General features: G+C 37.4%; 1 protein-coding gene across 2 annotated transcripts in view; it reads left to right on the plus strand.

The window, feature by feature from the left end:
* Positions 1-23,303, plus strand: part of LOC142358690 (V-type proton ATPase subunit H-like) — a 462,227-nt gene that overhangs the window by 393,118 nt on the left and 45,806 nt on the right. The gene's annotated exons all lie outside the window — the stretch shown is intronic.

Genomic DNA, 23,303 nt, shown 5'->3' on the forward strand with positions numbered 1-23,303 from the left:
CTTTTTCATTGATTCGGCTTCATTCGGCAGACGACCCGGTTAGAGGTTTGGCGGTGAATTTTCGTAAATGCGGTGAAAAAAAAATAATTTTCACCGCGTATTTCTTATATCTTTTTGCGGTGAATGCGGTGAATCGCGGTGAACTTTCGAAAATTGGGGTTGCACATTCAACATTTTCTTTCATCTTTGGCAGAGACTTTACTAATAGTTCGCGGTCTGCAATAGTTCTCATTTCAATTGCAATGATCCTCGGTAGATTAGATTGGTAGTATCTGCCCATTCTGGTCATTTTTGTAAACCTGGTTTTCAAATTTTCTCTAGATCCTTAAGTTTCATGAGGAGTTGCACAGCTTCAATATCATGTTGTAGTTTTTCGTCCGGAATTCCTGTCATGGGCACACCTATTCCCATTATCCGAATGCGAAACTTAATTAGTTGCATTTTCTTACATTGCATTTTCATCACCTTCCCTTTTGCAGAGGTCAGGATAAATTTCAAATGAAGCTCACTTGAGACATTGGAAAACAGGGAACTCTTTGTCACTCTCTGAGTCGTATTTCCCAGCCCTTCTAACCCTAGATGATGCCTTCTGTTTTTCGTAATGTGAGAACTAATTTTTCTTGTGAACCATCAAATCAGTTCATCAATAAACAAACAATATTCTCTCAGGAAGGTACAGCCCAAGGCGACCCCCTTGCGATGTCAATGTATGGAATTGTCATTTTCCCCCTAATTCAACTTCTTGACGATTGCTTCACTGTTCGAAAATTGTATGCAATAACGCTGTCGGCTCTCTTGATAACTTGAAAAAGCTATTGGACTCATTGAAAAAACATGGTCCTGCTTACGGTTATCATCTTACTAAATGACAAATCATTAGTAAAGAGCATCTTTTTGAAAAAGCACAACAGATTTTGGTTAACGACGAAGCGGAACTAGTTGACGGTTGTAGAGCACTTGGTTTTTTAATAGGTTCTGATAACGCAGAAAAAAATTGTGGAAAGATCATTAAAACAGCAGAAATCGCTGTTGAACAAGCTGGCCATTCATGCCAACATACCACCTCAAAATCTTTATAAATCGTTCACTTCATCGGTTCACGGTAAATTGACTTTATTAGCACATACAACACCCAATATTGAAGACCTTTATAAAGAATGAGAGATATCAATCAACACTGACCTTTTACCTAATCTATTAGAATCCCGCGTACAATCAAAATTACTGGAACATTTTCTCGTTGTCGATAAGAGAGGGCGGCCTGAACAACCTTAAACCCGAAAACCGGTTTAGGGAAAATGAGCGAGCAGTTCAACTGTCAAGTCCTTTATTCTTATGTTTGCCCGAAGCCGAACTAAAGCTACAACAGATCATACAACAGGTAAAAAAAAGGAGAAAGAGCTTGTTATCAAATCAAATCAGGAAGAAATTTAAGACTGATTTGAATAAGAGTGAGATTTGCTCACTGGACCTGGCTAGTGAAAAGCGAGCATCAAGCTGACTAAAGGCTATGCCATTGAAGCGATATCAGTTTCACCTAACAAAACGTAAGTTTCGTGATGACATTGCCCTTCACTGTGGCTGGGACCCAGTGAAGATGCCATCACTATGAGCATGCAATAAAAATTTCACTGTTGCACATGCCCTCCACTATGCGAAAGGAGAAAACACGCACATGAGACATAATTAACTCCGCGGTTCCATTGCGAACTTGTCAAGCGATGCCTCTCATGATGTCGAGATCGAACCTCATCTTCGGCTGTTGCAAGGGTAAACGTTTGCTCTTAAGTCAACGGCAACTGATGATGATGCAAGATTAAATATCAGGGACAACGAAATTTGGGAATCAGGGTTTGACAAAACCCAGTTTGATGTTAAAATTTTCAACTCGTGGCAAAAAAATGCCCTGAAAGCAGTAGCGAAGCCTACAAGTATCATGAATCTATCAGAAAGAACAAGTTTATGAACAAAGAAAAACCGAGTTTGAGAAAGCGACATTTTGTCCGCTTGTCTTCGCATGCACTGGTGGAGCTGGCCCATCAGCTTCATAAGCGCTGAAACAACTGCCATCAGAGCTCTCTGCTTAAAAAGAAGACAGCTACGCTGATACCTTATCATATCTAGGGGAAAAATCAGCTTTGCTCTCATGAGGAGTTCCATCCTCTGTATTGGCGGGTCAAGGACGCTTAGGCTGAGCGAAAATGTTGACGCTTCGATGGGAGCTATGGTTGAAGAAAAGAGGTTTTTGGTTTGACTCATCTAATTTATCATTAGTTGTTTGTTTTCTAATGCTGTCTGTCTTTTATTTTTCTTCTTCAGCTGATGTTTATATGTATAATCATTTTATTGATATATTTAAACAAAACAAAATGCTTTATGAAGACGCAGTGCTGGGAGGGCACCGGACCAGCCAATATCCACCCAGTGTTGTGGAGGGGCATTTCTTATTTTTTTTCTTTTTCTGCCGGTTTTTGTTTCCACTTCTGGCAAGCCACGGGGACTTGTCCCCTCGTATTTAACGGTAATATTAATTGATTTTTATTGAACATCACAGGTTCGGCGTTGGGTTTAATATAAATTTGACGGACTGGAGTTGCTGATTTACGTCTAATGCCTTCCCTGTTATTTGGGCGATGTTCTCTTGGCAATTTCATCTAGAACTGGTCATATTGTCGGGAACTTAATTGCATTGATTTCGTACGCACAAGTTAAATACATTTAGGACACTAATTTGTGGCGCTTATGTCGAATATTACATAATTGCTTCTGATTCCTATTTAACAGGTTTTGAAAAAACTTTATTGCCCATATGGTACTCAACGCTTGAAAAAAATACCAATTGGAAGGCTACTACAACTTCCAATTTCACCAAATTCACAATATACCCTATTAATTTGTTTTTCCTGAAACTCTCTCATTACAACTTCTTTTGCCTCATACAAAAATAAGTAAATGTAACTTAGTAATGCAATTACAAACTGCTACGTATCAACTAGAGAAATCATTCTAAGGTACGTTATTCCTTGCTTGTATTTTCATTCCATAGTAAGACTTTGTTTTTCACATTATAAAAAAAATCCAAAAAATTCATTATACATATGAAATAACACATAATTACTTTATTATAATAACGGTTTTCACTTTTGCACGAAATAGTGAAGAAACGAACGAAGTTGACATCAAAATTCCAAAAGCGGAAAAGATCCTATAGACCAAATTTTTGGAATATACGATGAGACATTGTGAACCCAACATACTGTTTCGCGCCTCTCCCAGCGTGACACCCGAAGAGTTTGACAGAGGCGAGGCAGGACTCTCTCGAAACGAAAGAGTTTTCCTCTCTCAAATGAGGTCTTCCTACTGCCCTGTCTTATGAGACTTCAAAAAAACTCAACCGCTACGAAACAGACACTTGCCGGAAATGTCATAAAGAGCGTGAAACAGCAGCGCAGGTTGCTGAATGTATTGGTGGAGTCAAGTGCGAAGATAAATGTCGGTCTCCCGAAGAATCAGTCTCGAGGCTCGGAGAGAAAATGGCGTAAGCAACAACAACAACAACAACAACAACAACAACAACAACAACAACAACAACAACAACAACAACAACAACAACAACAACAACAACAACAACAACAACAACAACAACAACAACAACAACAACAACAACAACAACAACAACAACAACAACAACAACAACAACAACAACAACAACAACAACAACAACAACAACAACAACAACAACAACAACAACAACAACAACAACAACAACACAATTACTTTATGCTCGCTGAAAGTTTACAATAATAAAATCTTCATACAATAGAATAATAACAAACGGATCCCTTCCATTTGTGCCATCCAGCTTAGTGGGTACAGATTGTTTGCCCCCCCCCGACACACGTCCCATTTTTTAACATAATGGTTTACTAAGTAATAACACGTGCTCTGTAACTGGTAGAGCATATCGTTCTGAGGGGCTCAAAAGGAAAGAATCCACACAAACCTTATCAAAAATCTATTTTTTTGCTAATACTTCCGGATGTTACGTAGGCATTCCACTAAATGTTCGTCTAAATTATTGAGCCGGTAAAGAAGATTAAAAGATATTATCGCGCGGGTAACCAAAATATTCTTTGAAACGTGCATTTCAAAGGATTTTGATAAATTATGCGTCTGGATCCCCTATTAAAACTAAAAACAACGCAATAAAAAACGGAACAGAATATTTTCCCAAGATAGAAATAACAAATAGGAGTAAATTTAAAAGTTTCAATCGGTAGACCAGCGGTAAAATTTTGCTGATATCAAGTTGTCTAATGTTAAATTTCGTTACCAAAAATAACAGCAGTAATGTTTATATTGAAGATTTCCGACATTGAGAATAACCCATGTATCGTTATTCGGTAGAAACAGCTGCTAAACTGTAAGTAAAACTAATATTACAAAACAAATTTTTTCTGTTTGCGACTCTCAGCTTAGTGGGGGCATATTATTTGCCCTCCAAGACACACGTGCCATATTGTAACGTATTGGTTAACGTATTGGTGGTAATAGCACGTGAACTGTAACTGGGGGGTTCAAAAAGCACTGTGGGGAAACAGAAAATATCCTACGAAACTTTTATGCAGTGTGAGTTCTGTTGATTGAGTCTTATTCCATGGAATGTGGTTTTTGAGGTGATAGAATGCTCTACCAGCTTTTACTGACCTGTTTCGCAGTTGAGCGCTCCATTTTAAATTTGAGGTAATAAAGACTTCAAGAACTTTGTGTTCCGGACTTTTTGGATAGTTCATTTTTCCATTTTTTGCATAAAGTTACATTAAACAATGGTTTGTTTTAGCAGAGGTCCACATCATGCCATTTTGCAAGTTCCAAAGAAATAGTCGAGTAAAGTAAGAAAAGTAATTGAAAAGTAAGTAAAATAAATAAGAAATGAAAAAGTTGAGATAATCAGCTGTCAGACCGAATATGTTCATTGTTGTCTTCAGAATGCTGAAGAGAACCGCATCAAAAGCTTTAGCCTAAACAGAGTAAACGGAGTAGTGTCTCTGCTTCTGCTTCGTTTTTGCACATATTTTCAAAAAATAGTTGCTATAATGCTCCGTTAGTTACAAATATTTAATGCAAAAACGTTTGCGCTATTTCTAGCATCACCAGTTAAAGCGCAATTTGAAGTTATTCTATTTCCAAAATGCTTTCAGAAACAGAAAAATTCGAGTTTCTCAAAAGATTGCCTATCGGAAAAACAAAAAATCCTGAAATTTCGTTCCTCAATTCATTTTTAGGTTTTTATTTAAGATCGCTGAACTTAGATTTTTGAGGTTCTTAGTGACTTGTTACCGTCTTAGTTATTTTACAGAACTTTTCAACGTTTTGATTTGCTAATATGGCTAGTATTTCAATGTCAAATCCTGGCTACGCTAGCCATCGAGCGTGTTCAGCAATGGCGTCTTTTGTGCTCTGTAATGCTTCGAGAGTCATGAGTTTTTGTGGAACATTGCACTGCTCTATTATAAGCCAATTAAAGAAACGTAATCTGCTACAAAGTTCGCAAAGAAAAACTGAGGATGAGAAAGCAACATTTTGTCCGATTGTGTTCGCATGCACTGGTGGAGCTGGCCCATCAGCTTCATAAGCGCTGAAATAACTGCCATCAGAGCTCTCTGCTTAAAAAGAAGACAGCTACGCTGATACCTTATTATATCTAGGGGAAAAATCAGCTTTGCTCTCATGAGGAGTTCCATCCTCTGTAATCGCGGGTCAAGGACGCTTAGAATGAGCGAAAATGTTGACGCTTCGATGTGAGCTATGGTTGAAGAAAAGAGGTTTTTGGTTTGACTCATCTAATTTATCGTTAGTTGTTTGTTTTCTAATGCTGTCTGTCTTTTATTTTTCTTCCTCAGCTGATGTTTATATGTATAATCATTTTATTGATATATTTAAACAATACAAAATGCCTTATGAAGACGCAGTGCTGGGAGGGTACCGGACCAGCCAATATCCACCCAGTGTTGTGGAGGGGCATTTCTTATTTTATTTTTTTAATTCTTTTTCTGCCGGTTTTTGTTTCCACTTCTGGTAAGCCACGGGGACTTGTCACCTCGTATTTAACGGTAATATTAATTGATTTTTATTGAACATCACAGGTTCGGCGTTGGGTTTAATATAAATTTGACGGACTGGAGTTGCTGATTTACGTCTAATGCTTTCCCTGTTATTTGGGCGATGTTCTCTTGGCAATTTTATCTAGAACTGGTCATATTGTCGAGAACTTAATTGCATTGATTTCGTACGCACAGAAAGGTACAGCCCAAGGCGACCCCCTTGCGATGTCAATGTATGGAATTGTCATTGTCCCCCTAATTCAACTTCTTGACGATTGCTTCACTGTTCAAAAATTGTATGCAATAACGCTGTCGGCTCTCTTGATAACTTGAAAAAGCTATTGGACTCATTGAAAAAACATGGTCCTGCTTACGGTTATCATCTTACTAAATGACAAATCATTAATAAAGAGCATTTTTTTGAAAAAGCACAGCAGATTTTGGTTAACGACGAAGCGGAACTAGTTGACGGTTGTAGAGCACTTGGTTTTTTAATAGGTTCTGATAACGCAGAAAAAAATTGTGGAAAGATCATTAAAACAGCAGAAATCGCTGTTGAACAAGCTGGCCATTCATGCCAACATACCACCTCAAAATCTTTATAAATCGTTCACTTCATCGGTTCACGGTAAATTGACTTTATTAGCACGTACAACACCCAATATTGAAGACCTTTATAAAGAATGAGAGATATCAATCAACACTGACCTTTTACCTAATCTATTAGAATCCCGCGTACAATCAAAATTACTGGAACATTTTCTCGTTGTCGATAAGAGAGGGCGGCCTGAACAACCTTAAACTCGAAAACCGGTTTAGGGAAAATGAGCGAGCAGTTCAACTGTCAAGTCCTTTATTCTTATGTTTGCCCGAAGCCGAACTAAAGCTACAACAGATCATACAACAGGTAAAAAAAAGGAGAAAGAGCTTGTTATCAAATCAAATCAGGAAGAAATTTAAGACTGATTTGAATAAGAGTGAGATTTGCTCACTGGACCTGGCTAGTGAAAAGCGAGCATCAAGCTGACTAAAGGCTATGCCATTGAAGCGATATCAGTTTCACCTAACAAAACGTAAGTTTCGTGATGACATTGCCCTTCACTGTGGCTGGGACCCAGTGAAGATGCCATCACTATGAGCATGCAATAAAAATTTCACTGTTGCACATGCCCTCCACTATGCGAAAGGAGAAAACACGCACATGAGACATAATTAACTCCGCGGTTCCATTGCGAACTTGTCAAGCGATGCCTGTCATGATGTCGAGATCGAACCTCATCTTCGGCTGTTGCAAGGGTAAACGTTTGCTCTTAAGTCAACGGCAACTGATGATCATGCAAGATTAGATATCAAGGACAACGGAATTTAGGAGTCGGGGTTCGACAAAACTCAGTTTGATGTTAAAATTTTCAACTCGTGGCAAAAAAATGCCCTGAAAGCAGTAGCGAATTCTACAAGTATCATGATACTATCAGAAAGAACAAGTTTATGAACAAAGAAAAACTGAGTTTGAGAAAGCGACATTTTGTCCGCTTGTCTTCGCATGCACTGGTGGAGCTGGCCCATCATATTCAAAAGCGCTGAAGCAACTGCCATCAGAGCTTTCTGCTTAAAAAGAAGACAGCTACGCTGATAACTTATCATATCTAAGGGCAAAAATCAGCTTTGCTCTCATGAGGAGTTCTATCCTCTGTTATCGCGGGTCAAGGACGCTTAGACCGAGCGAAATTGTGGATGCTTCGATGAGAGCTATGGTTGAAGAAGAGAAGCTTCTGGTTTGACTCATCTACTTTTGTCATTAGTTGTTTGTTTTCTAATGCTGTCTGTCTTTTATTTTACTTCCTCAGTTGATGTTTATATGTATAAACATTTTATTGATATATTCAAACAATACGAAATGCTTTATGAAGACGCAGTGCTGGGAGGTCACCGGACCAACCGATATCCACCCAGTGTTGGGGAGGGGCATTTCTTATTTTAATTTTTTAAAAATTTTTTTCTGCCAGTTTTTGTTTCCGCTTCTGGCATGCCACGGGGACTTGTCCCACGTATTTAACTGTGTTTTTAATTGATGTTTTTGGACATCACAGGCGCAGGAGTTGGGTTTAAGATAACTTTGACGGACTGGAGTTAATGATTTACGTCTCATGCGTTCCCTGTTATTTAGGCGATGTTCTCCTGGCAATTTTATCTAAAACTGGTGATAATGTCGGGAACTTAATTGCATTTATTTTGTAGGCACAAGCTAAATTCATTTAGGACACTAATTTGTGGCGCTTATGTCGAATATTACATAATTAATGCCGATTTCTTTTTGAGGTTTTGAAAAAATTTTATCGCCCATTTGGTTCTCAACACCTGAACAAAATCCCAAATGCAAGAATACTAGAACTTCCTAATTCACCAAATTCACAATAGATCCTATTAATTTGTTTTTCCTGAGACTCTCTCATTACAACTTCTGTTGCCTCATAAAAAAATAAGTACCTGTGACTTAGTATTGCGATAACAAGATTGCTACGTATTCACTAGAGAAATAAGTCTAAGGTACTTTATTCCTTGCCTGTATTTTCATTCGATAGTAGGAATTTGGTTTTCGCATTATAAAAAAATCAAAAAAATCGTTATTCATTTGAAGTGACACATAATTTATTTATCATAATAACGCTTTTGACTTTTGCGTGAAATTGTGAAGAAACGTATGAAGTTGACATCAAAATTCCGCAAGCGCAAAAGATCCTATAGACCAAATATGTGGAATATACGATGAGAAACTGTGAAATCAACAGACTGCTTCACGCCACTCCCTGCGTGACCCCCGAAAAAGTTGACAGAGGCGAGACATGACTGTGCCAAAAAGAAAGAGTATTCCGAAGGAAGAGTCTTCAGAATTCTGAATAAAACCCTAACAAAAGTTTTAGCGTAAGCAAAGTAGACGGAGTAGTGTTTTTGCTTCGGCTTTGTTTTTGAACATATTTTCAAGAAAAAGTTGCTATAAAGCTCAGTTAGTTACAAAAATTTTTTGTTCAAACTTTATTGCTATTTCTAGCATTATCAGGTAAAGTGCAATTTGAAGTTATCTTATTTACAAAATCATTTCAGTTCAAATAATAAACATAACAGAAAAATTCGAGTTTTTCGGAAGATTGCCTATCGGAAAGACAAAAAATCCTGAAATTTCGTTCTTCAATTCATTTTTAGTTTTTTATTCAATGTCGTTGAACTTAGATTTTTGATGTTTTTAGTGATTTGTTACCGTCTCAGTTATTTTACAGAACAGTTCAATGTTTTGATTCGCTGAAAATTAGTGTCAATGTCAAATCCTGCTCTGTAATGCTTCGAGAGTCATGAGTTTTTGTAGAACATTGGAGTGCTCTAGTATAAGGCAATCAAAGAAGCGTAATGCGCCACAACGTTCGCTTACATGCTTACCTTCTGCCGAGTCCCCCTTCGATGCTCTGCCATCCGCGTGGTTATATGTCTGCAAGTTTGCCCAACATAGGTCGAATTGCGTCCACGGCATGTTAATTCGTACACCACGCGCATCATAAGATGTTTGTCAAAACTAGACTTTAATGATGGTGAGCAGAGTTTAAATTTCCCTGTTCTGTAGATCACTGTAAGATGCGCTATTTTTTGGTGCTTTTCTATTCTGCAAGAAATGTCTAAGGTACTTTATTCCTTGCCTGTATTTTCATTCGATAGTAGGAATTTGGTTTTCGCATTATAAAAAAATCAAAAAAATCGTTATTCATTTGAAGTGACACATAATTTATTTATCATAATAACGCTTTTGACTTTTGCGTGAAATTGTGAAGAAACGTATGAAGTTGACATCAAAATTCCGCAAGCGCAAAAGATCCTATAGACCAAATATGTGGAATATACGATGAGAAACTGTGAAATCAACAGACTGCTTCACGCCACTCCCTGCGTGAACCCTGAAAAAGTTGACAGAGGCGAAACATGACTGTGCCAAAAAGAAAGAGTATTCCTCTCTTAAATAAGGTCTTCCTACTGCCCTCCCTTAGCAGACTTCAACAACAAAATCAAGTGCTACGAAGACGCTAATTGCAGGAAATGTCATAAAGAGCGTGAAACAACAGCGCACGTTGTTGAATGTATTGGTGGAATCAAGTGCGAAGATCTTTGGCGATCTCCCGAAGAATCAGTCTCGAGGCTTAGAGAAAAGCTGGCCTAAACAACAACAACAACAACATAATTTTTTTATGCTCGCTAAAAGTTCACAATGCTAACATCTTCACACAATAGAATAAGAGCAAACGGATCTTTTCCGTTTGTGCCTCGCAGCTTAGTGGGAGCAGGTTATTTGCGCGCGCCCCGACACATGTCCCATGGTTTAACATAATGATTTACTATTTAATAACACGTTTTCTGTAAATGGTAGAGAAAAACGTGCAGAGGGGCACAAAAAGAGATGATCCACACATACTTTATCAAAAATCAATTAATTCGTTGCTATTTCTTCCGGGGAAACAGAAAATATCCTACCAAATTTTTATTCAGGTTGAGTTCTGTTGATTAAGTCGTATTCCATGGAATGTGGCGTTTGAGGTTATAAAATGCTCTAACAACTTTTGCTACCCTGTTTCGCAGATGAGCGCTCCATTTTCAATTTGAGGTAATAAAGACTTCAAGAATTTTGTGTTCTGGGACTTTTTGGGTAGTTAATTTTTCCAATTGATGCAAAAAATTACATTAAACAGTGGTTTGTTTTAGCAGAGGTCCATATCGTGCCATTTTGCAAGTTCTACATAACTACGCGAGTAATGTAATGATGAACGTTTGAAGAGTCAATTACTAGTTTCGGATTAATCGCAAAAGTCCATTGAATTGCATTGAGAAAAATTGACGGTAGGTCATTAATAAAATTGATGAACAGCAAGGGATCCAATTAAGGCCCCGTTGAACGCAACTTTAAACTTGTTTTAACGCTGTAGGTTATCATTCAAAATAAACAGTTGGTTAATGTTCAATAAATAAGAAATGAAAAAGCTGAGATATTCAGCAGTCAGGCCGAATATGGTTAATACTGTCTTCAGAATTCTGAAGAAAACCCTAACAAAAGTTTTAGCGTAAGCAAAGTAGACGGAGTAGTGTCTTTGCTTTGGCTTCGTTTTTGAACATATTTTCAAGAAAAAGTTGCTATAAAGCTCAGTTAGTTACAAAAATTTTTTGTTCAAACTTTATTGCTATTTCTAGCATTATCAGGTAAAGTGCAATTTGAAGTTATCTTATTTACAAAATCATTTCAGTTCAAATAATAAACATAACAGAAAAATTCGAGTTTTTCGGAAGATTGCCTATCGGAAAGACAAAAAATCCTGAAATTTCGTATTTCAATTCATTTTTAGTTTTTTATTCAATGTCGTTGAACTTAGATTTTTGATGTTTTTTGTGACTTGTTACCGTCTCTGTTATTTTACAGAACGTTTCAATGTTTTGATTCGCTGAAAAGTAGTATCAATGTCAAATCCTGCTCTGTAATGCTTCGAGAGTCATGAGTTTTTGTAGAACATTGGAGTGCTCTAGTATAAGGCAATCAAAGAAGCGTAATGCGCCACAACGTTCGCTTACATGCTTACCTTCTGCCGAGTCCCCCTTCGATGCTCTGCCATCCGCGTGGTTATATGTCTGCAAGTTTGCCCAACATAGGTCGAATTGCGTCCACGGCATGTTAATTCGTACACCACGCGCATCATAAGATGTTTGTCAAAACTAGACTTTAATGATGGTGAGCAGAGTTTAAATTTCCGTGTTCTGTAGATCACTGTAAGATGCGCTATTTTTTGGTGCTTTTCTATTCTGCAAGAAATGTGGGTATGCTCTTCCGCTTTAGTTTATCGTTTGACTTATATGCCGCTTTTGCTTTCCGGACTTTTCATAGTCATCTAAAATGTTTTCAATTGCCTGATTTATATTGCCTGAGGTCCAATTTTCCGGAGTTTGACTTTTTTGCCTCATATTTTCACTGCTTAGGGCTTCGTCAACTTAATGCTAGTTGCTTTTAGATCGAAAAAACTATGGATAGTATCCTCTGCAATATTTCTCTTGTGCGTTAGGGTGCGCTGGCACGGAAATTTAGAAATGTTTCAATGTGTATTGGCTTCTGGTACCATTTACAAAATATGCCAATTTACAATAACATTTACAAAATATTCATCAACGTAGACTGTATAGCGGCCGCCCGTACGCAATATTTATTATCTTTAGTATTTGAGCTTCGTACTTGTTCAAAATACGAGGATTGAAGTTTAATTAATAAGTAGATAAAAGCAGAAAAAAATGGTTTCAAATAAATGAAGATATAATAGAGTGATTAACTCTGAAGGTAGGTTTGGTGTTCAATGAATGAGTTTTATCCTCAGTTTTGTCCGTACACAATATCGGTTCTATCATCGTGGTAAATTAACCAAGTAAATACTGATATGTCACAATTGTTAATATTGCTCGAGCTTCGTCTATTGCAATTTGTCGACACCTATCAAGATCGTGTCAGTCATTAATCAGGTAATAAATTAAAATTTAAACTAAATCTTTGACTTTGAAATCAAGGTTTTTAGTACACTTTTTTATATACGTGTGACACTCACACTGCCTCCTCTCAATAAGAATAGAATGTGCCACCCACTCACTTAGAAATCAAACAAATTTTACAGCTCTTGATGCATGAACGTTTTAAAATACGAGAATAGGTTTGTGATTTTCATATAAAAAAGTTTAAGTGCCAGTTTTCGTCATTCATGACTTTCTCTGCTCGTCCAGCCCGAAAATGTTGAACGGTTCTCGCGCCCCATCGTTCATCAGTATTTGGTATGCTCGATTAATGGTCTTGAAAATCTCCTCATCTCCACCAGCATCAGGGTGCGTCAACAAGCTCATTTTGTGGTAGTGTTTTTTGATCTAATCTTTTGAAGCAGAACTTTTTACCAACAAAATCTCGTACAGTGTCGCAGGCCGATTCAATACATTTTCATTCCGAATCTCGAATAAACACTTCTCTGTGGTCTTCATTTTGGCTTTCTCGTTCTTCAAAGAATGCTTTTGTCTATCGATTATGGTGTCTTTCCTTCGGCACTCACTCACTCGCCAAGTACTGGTTATAGTTTTTCAACTGCCGAAGCTCTGAGCTCAATTGGTTTTCCTCGTTCTTCATTCTTTCCATGGCTTCGCTTTTTTTATCAGCATTGACTTTTAGATCGGCCAACTCCTGCTTAAGTAAGTCGGTTGACTGCTCTTGATCCGCATTTCTAGCTGCCGCCGCCTTTAGGTTATCTCTTAGCGCCTCACAATTGGCGTCCAGTTCTCCCAAAGCTTCTTTTGTTGCATCTTTGATTTGTCGCAATGTTTGTCTAGTTTTTGTTGAGACTCGTCAAGATCCTTTTGGAGTAAAAAGTTTGTACTCTTGAACTTCTCTAACTGCGCGCACTGGTTTTGCAGTTCCACTTCAGTCTGCAGAGCTCGGGGCCGAACACTGCCAGAAGTTCTAGTGTAGACACCCTCCGAGTCCGTGACAGACAAGATTCCACTCGGTACACTCCCTGGGAAATCTCCGAAATAATTTTCCACAACTCCGGCATATAGTACACATATTCACCAATTTATGGTGTCTCGCTGCCTGCTTTGTTTAATAGAAACCATTTTTGCTTCTAAAGTTTCTCAATATTTTCAGTCTTGATCTCAAGACTTTTCCTTTATTTTTATTGGTCTTGACCTCAAGACAACTCTTTTTCATTTTTTTTGGTCTTGAACTCAAGACAACTCGTTTTCATTTTTTTTCGGTCTTGATCTCAAGACAGCTCATTTTCATTTTTTTCGGTCTTGAACTCAAGACAAATCATTTTCATTTTTTTTGATCTTGATCTCAAGACTGCTAATTTTATTTATTTTTTTTTACACAACCTGCTCTTTCAAGGACTCTTTCTCTTCAATCATTTTCTTTTGTTCTCGGCGCTCATTAATTGATTTGAGTAGTTGATTACAGATACGTGTTCCCGTTACAGGGTCGAGATTCCGCAACAGTCGTTGCCAGGATGCTCCATTAATGACTAATCATAAATAGATGAAAAATTTAGGAAAGTTTTTCACAAATTGGAGTATGAGGTAGACTGTTAACACTGACACAGCAATGTCCTTAGCTTTTAACCGAACTTATAAGCTTTCAGTTTTTAAGTTACAAAAAATTGTTATTTCCTTTGCTAAAAAAATTTCTTGTTGAAACTGTTTGTTCCAATATACAAAATTGTCATGATTGTATTTTCCATTCGAGTCGCGAAACGCTTCTCGACTGATAATTCCTGTACTATTGTAGCGAATTGTTGGATCGATTTGACTATTTTTTAAATATGATGTGGAAAAAAGGCTACGATGTAGATCACTAGAATTCAAGTCATTATTCATCAGCCATTGATATATTTCATGATCGAATTTCTTCAGTATTTCTCCATATTGTTGAAAACTGCCGTCTTCTAATTTGACGACACTTGGGTACAGCAGGTTACATGCAGCGATTGTATAATTATGATACAAAATTCTGGTGAGGGGTTCCAAATACCTAATAGAAGAAAAATGTTGACCTTGAACTAACACCGGAACTTCCTCTGTACAAAAAGTAAGCTTAGTTATTGTTGCTACCATCTTTGCACATTTATGGACGTACAAAACCGATCCTGTTCTTTCAACGTGAGTTCCTGGCTCAAAGAGTGTTACTGAAGGGCTCACGACGTTTTTTGATATTTCGATCATAGTTTGAATTCTCAGTCGTTGAATTTCACATTGCAGCGTTCTTATTTTCATGAAAAAAATTCCCTCTCTTCGAATATTTCGAATTAAAGCTGTCGATAATGCTTGACAGAAACATTTCCATGGTTATTTTTAGATTATCAGTTGTCAGTTCTGATTTTTTTGGAGTAAAAAACACCTGGGACTCCGGTTACTTTTGCCTGTTGTCCACACAAAATTGATTTTTCCTCTAAAATTTCCAATGCAAAATCTTGATATTTGTTCTTGTGTGAAATTTTTCCGCTGATAAATGTGGTCTTGTTTTTACCAAAAATTTTTGCAGGACCCTCCTTGTTAAAGTGTTTAATAATTCGACAAGTTTGCTTGCCTTGATTTTCGGAAAAATAATTTACTAAGTCATCTTCAATATGTGTGGTTTTGATGAAAACAGTTTTTGGAAAACCTAGGGGATCCCTAAAGCTTAAGAGGTTTCTTTGTAGCAGCTGTCCCCAAATTATTCCGATGTAAAGTTTTGCATTGATCATCACATTTCCATTAAGTTTTACTCCTGCAGGTGAAACGCACTCTGCAGGCTCAGCATAAAAAGCACCTTCACAATTATTTTTTTTCATGAAACTCTGGCTATGCTCCTCAACATAAGTAGTTTCACTTGCTCATTGTAATATTTTTCCCGTTACTGAATTGTTGACTTGAAAGGTTTTATCTCCAAAACCTGGTAAAGCAAAGTTTTTTGTCAAAAGCTTCTACAGGTTCCCTCGTTTAATGGACATATGGATTTTAGGAGTCTTGAGTTTTTGGTTATTAAGACAACATCGTCATATACATTGCTTTTTTAAGTGCAGACACAGTATATGCCGCTCCATAAAAGCAAAATCTTATTTTTATCTCGGGCTGAACATCAGCATATATCAAACTACCTTCTTCTATTGTTTTCGATACTCGAATTTTGTTATCACAGTTTGTACTGTGATCCAGAGAATATATGTTTGTTGATACGATATTGTCAAAACCTTAGCCGTATAATATAATACAAAGTGAAGGAGAGGCAAAGTGGCTATCATTGCCAGACACAAACATAGTGATACTCCATCACACGATGCTCCGGGTGAATTCGCATTTCTTTTAGATTCCATTATTTCTTTCTGAGTTTTCCTGAAACAGAAACATCATCAGCTTCCTCACTGCTAAAATACTCATCATCTTGATCAATAAAGTAATTCTTCAGTTTCTCAGTAACCGATTTTAATCGGCTGCCGGATCTTGTAGCCATTTTTGGTACATTTGGTTCACTATTAACTTTTTCCTCAGTACTTTTTGTTTTACTACTAAATTCCGGTGGTTTTTTTCCGCTTTTGGTATTTTTGTTTGTGCTGATTTCCTTCCAGCTTTCTCTTTAGGTTCTGAGGAAGATTCACCTCTTCCATCGGCAACTTTGTTTGCCTTCTCTTGCCCTTTAAGGGTTTCTTGCTCTGATTCTTTAGTTTAATTTTCAACCATGTCATTTTTAAGGTTTAATGAATTGTTTACATTCTCAGCTTCAGATTGATTTTCTGAGTCCAGATTACTTTTACTGTCTGTTGATGATTCGATTTCAATTATATCATTGTCCTCTGAACTGTCTAATGAGATGTTTTTCTCCTCCTTAACTGTTGTTTTTTGTTTTGCCTGAGGCTCAAGCGTAAATGGTTTTTCTCGCGTTTTGTATTTTTTTAGTCGGTCATATTGGACCTTAATAGTTTTCTTCGCCTTTTATCTTCCACCCTGAAATCCAAATTGTTTATGGTTTCAACAATTGTGTATGGTCCTCTATAAAAAGAAGTAAATATCCGTGTTTCTCCATTTTTTACCGTTGGGTTGAAAACTAGCACTTCTTCTCCTACCTTACAGTTCGGTCCATACTTACTGCGATCGTAATAGGTATTCTGGCGTTCTTGTTCGACATCCATACTTTCCCGCATCAGCTGATGCGTTTCCTGTAGCTTTTGTTTCGATGAGTAAATATAGTCACTTGGTAGTGCATATATTGCAGGTTGTGGTGTGCTATTGATGCAGTCTATAGGCAGTGATAGTGGAAAAACCAATACTACATACGCTGAGCTATATTTTGCTACACAATGGATTTATGACGGATAAGCCATCATCGCTAAAGGTAGAAAATTTCTCCACTCATGTTGGTATTGTTCTATATATTTGGAGAGGCATTCTGTTATTGTTCGATTTGTTCGTTCAATCATCGCGTTCTCTTGTGGGTGGTAGGATGTTGTTGATTTCCTCTGAATTCCTAGTTCACTGCAAAGACTACGAAACAATTTAGGTATAAAGTTTGACCCTTGGTCACTGTGTAGTTTGACTGGACAGCCGAATCTCACTATCCACTGTTCAACAAACGCTTTTGCCACAGTTTTTGCATCTTGATTGGGTAACGCTACGGCTTCGTACCACTTACTGAATTGATCAGCGATAAGCAAAAAGTATTTTTTTACTTGGGACTCCGGAAGTGGACCCATGATATCGAGAGAAATTCTCCAAAATGGATGACTAGGTTTCCATTTTGTGAGTGAATGTCGATGTTTCTGTTTATTGCCTTTCCTTTTTAGGCACGCGTCACAGCTTTCTAGGTGAGTCATGCAACAGCTCAAGAACTTTGAACACTCTACCACCAGCATTTGGTAAACAGTTTCAAAGTTAGGTTCTGTTTGGTGTTTTGGATACAAAATCCCTTCTATGAGACAAAGATTTTTATACTGAACCCAGTATTATTTCCATAACTCCTTCGAAGCTCCATTTCTCATTTGCCGTGGTTCGGGTCTTTTTTTGTTTATGACCCATGAAAATATTTCTTAAAGTATATTGTCACTTTGCTGCAAATCTCGCAGTTTTACTCTCTGTAGTTTGTGTAACTGCCAACCTCGACTACTATAGCCGGTATCATCTTGCTCTACGTGTAGCGCAAAAGCGTTAACGAAAGCTGTTTGTTCCTCATCTTCTGTGTTTATGCGCGAAAGACAGTCAGCGTGTAGGATTTTCTTTCCTGCTCTATGCTTGATGTCAAAATTAAATTGCCCAAGTTTCTCTATCCATCTTGCGACCATACCGTCTGGTTCCTTAAAAATATGGATTCACACAAGAGCCCTGTGGTCCGTTATAATTAGAAAATGCTGACAAAGTAAATAGTTTTTAAAGTAATGGGTGAAATGAACTTTTGCGAATAATTCCCGCTAAGTTGCTGAGTAGTTTTCTTGACTTTTATTCAAAGTTTTGCCAGCACATGCAAAAAATCTATCCTCAGTTCCTTGTTTTTGTGTAAGAATTGCTCCGATGGCTGTCAACGATGCATCGGTGGTTAATCTATTGGGTTAATCTAGTGGTTAGTGGATTGTTATCGTTTGGATATCCTAAAACTGGGGCTTCCAAAAGCTTTTTCTTCAACTCTGCTTTCGGACTTGTACACTCTGTACTCCATTCAAATTCATTTGATTTATGTAGTAATCTGTAAAGAGTTCTGCTGTTATTCCGAAACCCGGAAGAGCCGGTGGTTCTTTCTTTCTTTCTAGCGCTCTTACTTTCTCTGGGTCGAACTCGACACCACTCTCAGATATAATATGTCCTAAAAAGCTGACGCGCTTTTTGGAAGAAATTGCAATTTGATCCTTTAATCTTTAATCCATTCTCCGATAAACATTGGAAAACCAGCTCTAACCGTTTAAGATATTCTTCAAAATTTCTCCCAAAAACGATAACGTCGTCTAGATAAACTAAAGCTCCTTCGTAAGAGAGGCCAGCAAAAATTAATTCGATTAGTCTTTGAAAAGCTCCTGAAGCAGAAGCTAGTCCCATAGGGAGCCTTTTCCGCTTATAATGGCCCAAAGGTGTTATAAAAGTTGTTACATTTTGACTCTTTTGTTCCAGCGCCATTTGAAAGTATCCCGACAGAAGATCAATGTTTGAGAAGTACATGTTTCCCTCCAGTGAATCAATAACGTTATCAATTCGTGGTAAAGGCCAGCATGTTTTCTCTATTTGTTTGTTTAGACTACGGTAGTCTACAACTAAGCGGTAGGTTCCGTCTTTTTTTGGTACCATTAATGATGGTGCTTCCCAATCAGAGTGTGTTGGTTCAACTAAGTCATCTTGTTCCAAGTCCTCAACAATTTTTTTCATGGCTTTTCGTTTCTAAGAGCTCATGCTGCCATATGTACGTCTGAATGGCGCCGCATTTTTTTTCCCAATTTATTTTGTGATGAGTTCGATCGCAAAATCCCATATCGTTTGAGTTTCGCGAAAATGTTGTTTCAAATTTTGTGCAAAGCGACCTCACTTTTGACATTTCATCACAGGTTAAATTCATTGAACTTGTGTTTACATGCTTCTTGAAGTCAAATTCATCTCTTGATTTTGTGTTATTGTCAGGGCTGTTTTGCTGTATTCTTGAAATCTTTTCAGTGTTTTCCGCAAATGCGATTCTCGCATTTTTGTAAATTTTCTTTTGTTCTACTGTAGGTTCAAAACTCAAACCCATGCTACATCATCATCCATATCATTTAGCGATCTCGCTGTTAATAAATGTGAATTCTTTTCAAACTTCTTTAGAGCTTGGACTATAATTTCAGTTTGTTTTGTTTTGTTAGCTTCTTCATCAACAATACTACATTTAATGAAAACTTTGCATTGACAAGGTACATCGTGATCCGCTGCCGCAATTAAAAACAAGTTTCTGTTAATTCGTTTTGATGGGAACAACTGTAAAATTTTCCCAATTTTTCCGCAGAACAGTTCGTTTTTTCTGGTGTTTACAATACAGTCAAAATTGTACAAGAATTCCATGCCTAATAAACAGGGCGTTATCTCAAATCTGGTCACTAGAAATTCAACATTTATTTCACATGTAAATTTCTGAAGTTGAACTTGAATATCTGCTGACCCCATTACAGGCATTTCCCGTTGTTGGCAGCTATTATAATTTTATTGCACATTCAGATTTGGCTCGGTGCTCCCAATTGCTTGTAGAATGTGTCGCTTATGAAATTAACACTACTTCCACTATCAATTAACGTCAATATCAATTTGTTTTTTATCATTATTTTGCAAACAACGCCTCCACTGGGCTGTTTCCGCCACGCACGATTTTTTTACGTAGCCAGCTGAAAATGAAGCCCTGCCATTTCCAGCTAGTTCTCCTTTAAATACGGACAATTTCGTTTGAAGTGATTTGGGCTCCCACATTCGAAACCTTTTTTGCATCCCCTAGATGCATGGTTTCGCTGACCGCAACGGCGACATTTTTCTTTCTCGATACTCACCGCTGCTTTCGACTGCTCGGCCCGACTCTCGTGCGATCGATCTCGGCTTCTGTTCTCACCTCCAGGTGTTGGCGAACGCGCTCTACTTTCGTAATTGGTTCGTCTATGCTCAGCGCTGCTTCTGGTATAGCTATTAGTACTTCTTTTCTATCTCCGTTTTCTTTTGAACTTCGCTCAGTACCGCGCAGAAATTCTTTTAGCCGCGCTCCTTGCGATAAAAACTTTTGATTCTTTTGGCAATGAGGTTGATTAGTTTGCAATGTTCTCACTAAGTCATTAATCGAATTAATTGACTATGAATTTTCCTTTGACTGGATGGCAAAAACGCGCGGCTCAATGTCCTCCTCCTCAATTCTTGTGACTGCTTCTTTATGTACGGCTCTCTCTAAAGCTATGTCTAAAGTCATATCCGCGTCACCTAAGTCCTTTCTCAAGTCGAGTCGCACCTGACTATTTTCTATGCCTTTAGAGAATCCCCTCAAAATGAGATGTTCTCTTATCTCTGTGGACTCTTGGGGGTACGCTTTCAAAGCTAATGTTTGCAAATCACCGAGAAAATCTGTTAATTTTTCACCGGGCTGCTGGACTCTCCTAGGTAGCCTCCCCCGGAACTCTACTGGTTTCTCATTATATTGTTGTCTGAAAGCCTTTACGGTCTCGTCATAACTCTTTCTAGTGTCCTCCGAAAGTTAACGATAGAAATCAATAGCCGACTTTTGTAACGTTAAAGCGAAATAATGCGGCCGTTCATTAATTTCGGTCTCAGCGCCGTTTACTGTTTCTTTTCTTTGCCACTTTTGAAGTTGTGATGAGAGCTCAAAGTGTGTAACATAACTTTCAAAATCAATTGATCCAGTAAACGATTCCCGTAACAGCGTTTTTGAGGACTGCCGCGCCATCCTTATTTTATTTAAAAGCTGTTGTTTTTCAAAATCTTTCACTAATTCTTTTCGAAACTCAAACTATTTTTCCGACACTCTATTTAACAGCTTTTAAATATTATTGACACTCTAAATCCCTCTTCAATAATTGCAAAAACAGAACTCGAGGTTTAGTGGTATATTTTAAGTCAAATTTAGTCTTATTAAGTCAAATTAAAATACTGATGTCTCTAAACGCTATTTTATTTTAAAAAAACATGTACGCCCTGATTTATGCTATTCGAATTTTTAGGGAGTACTCACTTGAAAGTTCGAAGATGGCAGTTGTTCTTGTCGAATCACGACAGCAGTCCACAATTCCTCTTCCGTGTTGTGATGTTAATACGTCGAATTCGAGTTAAAAAGTTGGTTTTCAAACAAAAATAGATTTCTCTTAGAAATTAGTAAAACGCTCAATATTATTTGGTGGTGGTTTTCTTTTACTTTTAATCTCTGTGACCACTATAGCAGCCACCCGTGCGCAATATTTGTTATCTTTAGTAATTGAGCGTGGTACTTTTTCAAAATATAAGGATTGAAGTTTAATTAATAAGTAGATAAAAGCAGAATAGAAGGGTTTCAAATAAAAGAAGATCTAATAGAGTGATTAACGTTGAAGGTAGGTTTGGTGTTCAGAATCTGTTTTATCCTAAGTTTTATCCGTACCCAATATCGGTTCTATCACCGTGGTAAATTAACCAACTAAATACTGATATGTCACAATTGTTAAAATTGCTGGAAGCCCGAGCTTCGTCTAATTCAATTTGTCGACACCTATCAAGATTGTGTCAGTCATTAATCAGGTAATAAAATAAAATTTAAACTAAATCTTGGACCTTGAAACCCAAGGCTTTTAGTACACCTTTTTCTATATACGTGTGACACTCACACTTTTTGTGACAATCATACTCTTCTTCGTTCATCAACTATATCCAGAAAACCTATTTCATGTTTCTCATCCTTTTTATTTCATCGAGAACTCCAACTTTTTCTGCAAATTGTTTCATATTTCAGTCAAATTAATGGAGTATTCGTACTGTGAAGATTATGTCATCTACATATCTTTCACATAGTTTTCATTTAATAGATTGTTTTAAGTTGGTGAGTTTTCGCGTTGGAAGGATTTCCAAACAGCACCCTCCAATTCTCCATTTTGTTCCGTACTTATATTTTGACATTTTGTGTGATACCAGTTCGTATATTTATGGCACTCGAAAGACTTGCTATTCCAAACGACTTGTTTATGACAGATCTGACATGTTTGTTTAGAATTTTTTTGCTTCTCCCAATCTCATCATCAGCACTAAGTTGTTCTTCAAAAGTTTTCATCCAAATATTGGCCAAGATAATTGCCAGTAAGGTTCACATTGCCAAACCGTCTTTTTGACATTACCAGTTACCATTACTTTTAAAATGAACATTTGACGGTTAGTTTGAGTATGAGATTGTGTCGATCTTTCAATATCGTGAGGGTTTCCACGTACAAAGACATCTTAGAGCAACTTCAGTGTTTTTCATTTTAATTCAGCCAGCTAAGTGATCGCACTATTATGTAACTAAAAGCCGAACTGTCTCGGATAAAGCTTGTGCTATCTTGGAATAGAATCTTTAAGAAAACTCGCTCAAAAATAAGAAACAATAGGAAGAAGGCTCATTCGTCTGTAGGTCGTAATATCATTTTTAGGGCCTCCTTTGTAGAGGTCTTACATAAGTGGGTCTGCGCAAATTTGGAAAAATTTAGCTTTAAAAATTTGATTTTAGCAATCGAGGAGTTATTGAAAACCATCAGAAAATAAAATTGCATGCGTGACTTCTGGTAAAATCGTGGTATTGGTAGTTTCGTTAAAATGCTTGTAGCAAAACAAGGATCTCTTCCCCCCCACCCCAGTGTTTTTTCGCCCCCAGTTACAAATTATATGATGTTGTATAGCACGTTACTTTATAAAAAAAATTAGCCTGGGGGCGTACAAAATATAAGCCCACTAAGCGGAAGGGGGACCAAAACAGAATAGATTCAAAAAGAAATTGAAAACAAATAGCCGGTCTGTTTTTTGTTTGGCTTTCTCTTGGATTTTTCTAGCTTTTTGTAGAATAGTTCTGAGAAATGTTTTTGAGAATAGTTGTCACCAATCGCAAGTCGATATGAGCATGCGGATGAAGCAGCGAGATATCGTACAGAAGATGCTTTTTCCTTGCTATCGGTTTTGTTACTTCGA

This window comes from Convolutriloba macropyga, chromosome 2, assembly GCF_964194025.1.
Source record: "Convolutriloba macropyga chromosome 2, txConMacr16.3, whole genome shotgun sequence".
Lineage (NCBI taxonomy): Eukaryota > Metazoa > Xenacoelomorpha > Acoela > Convolutidae > Convolutriloba > Convolutriloba macropyga.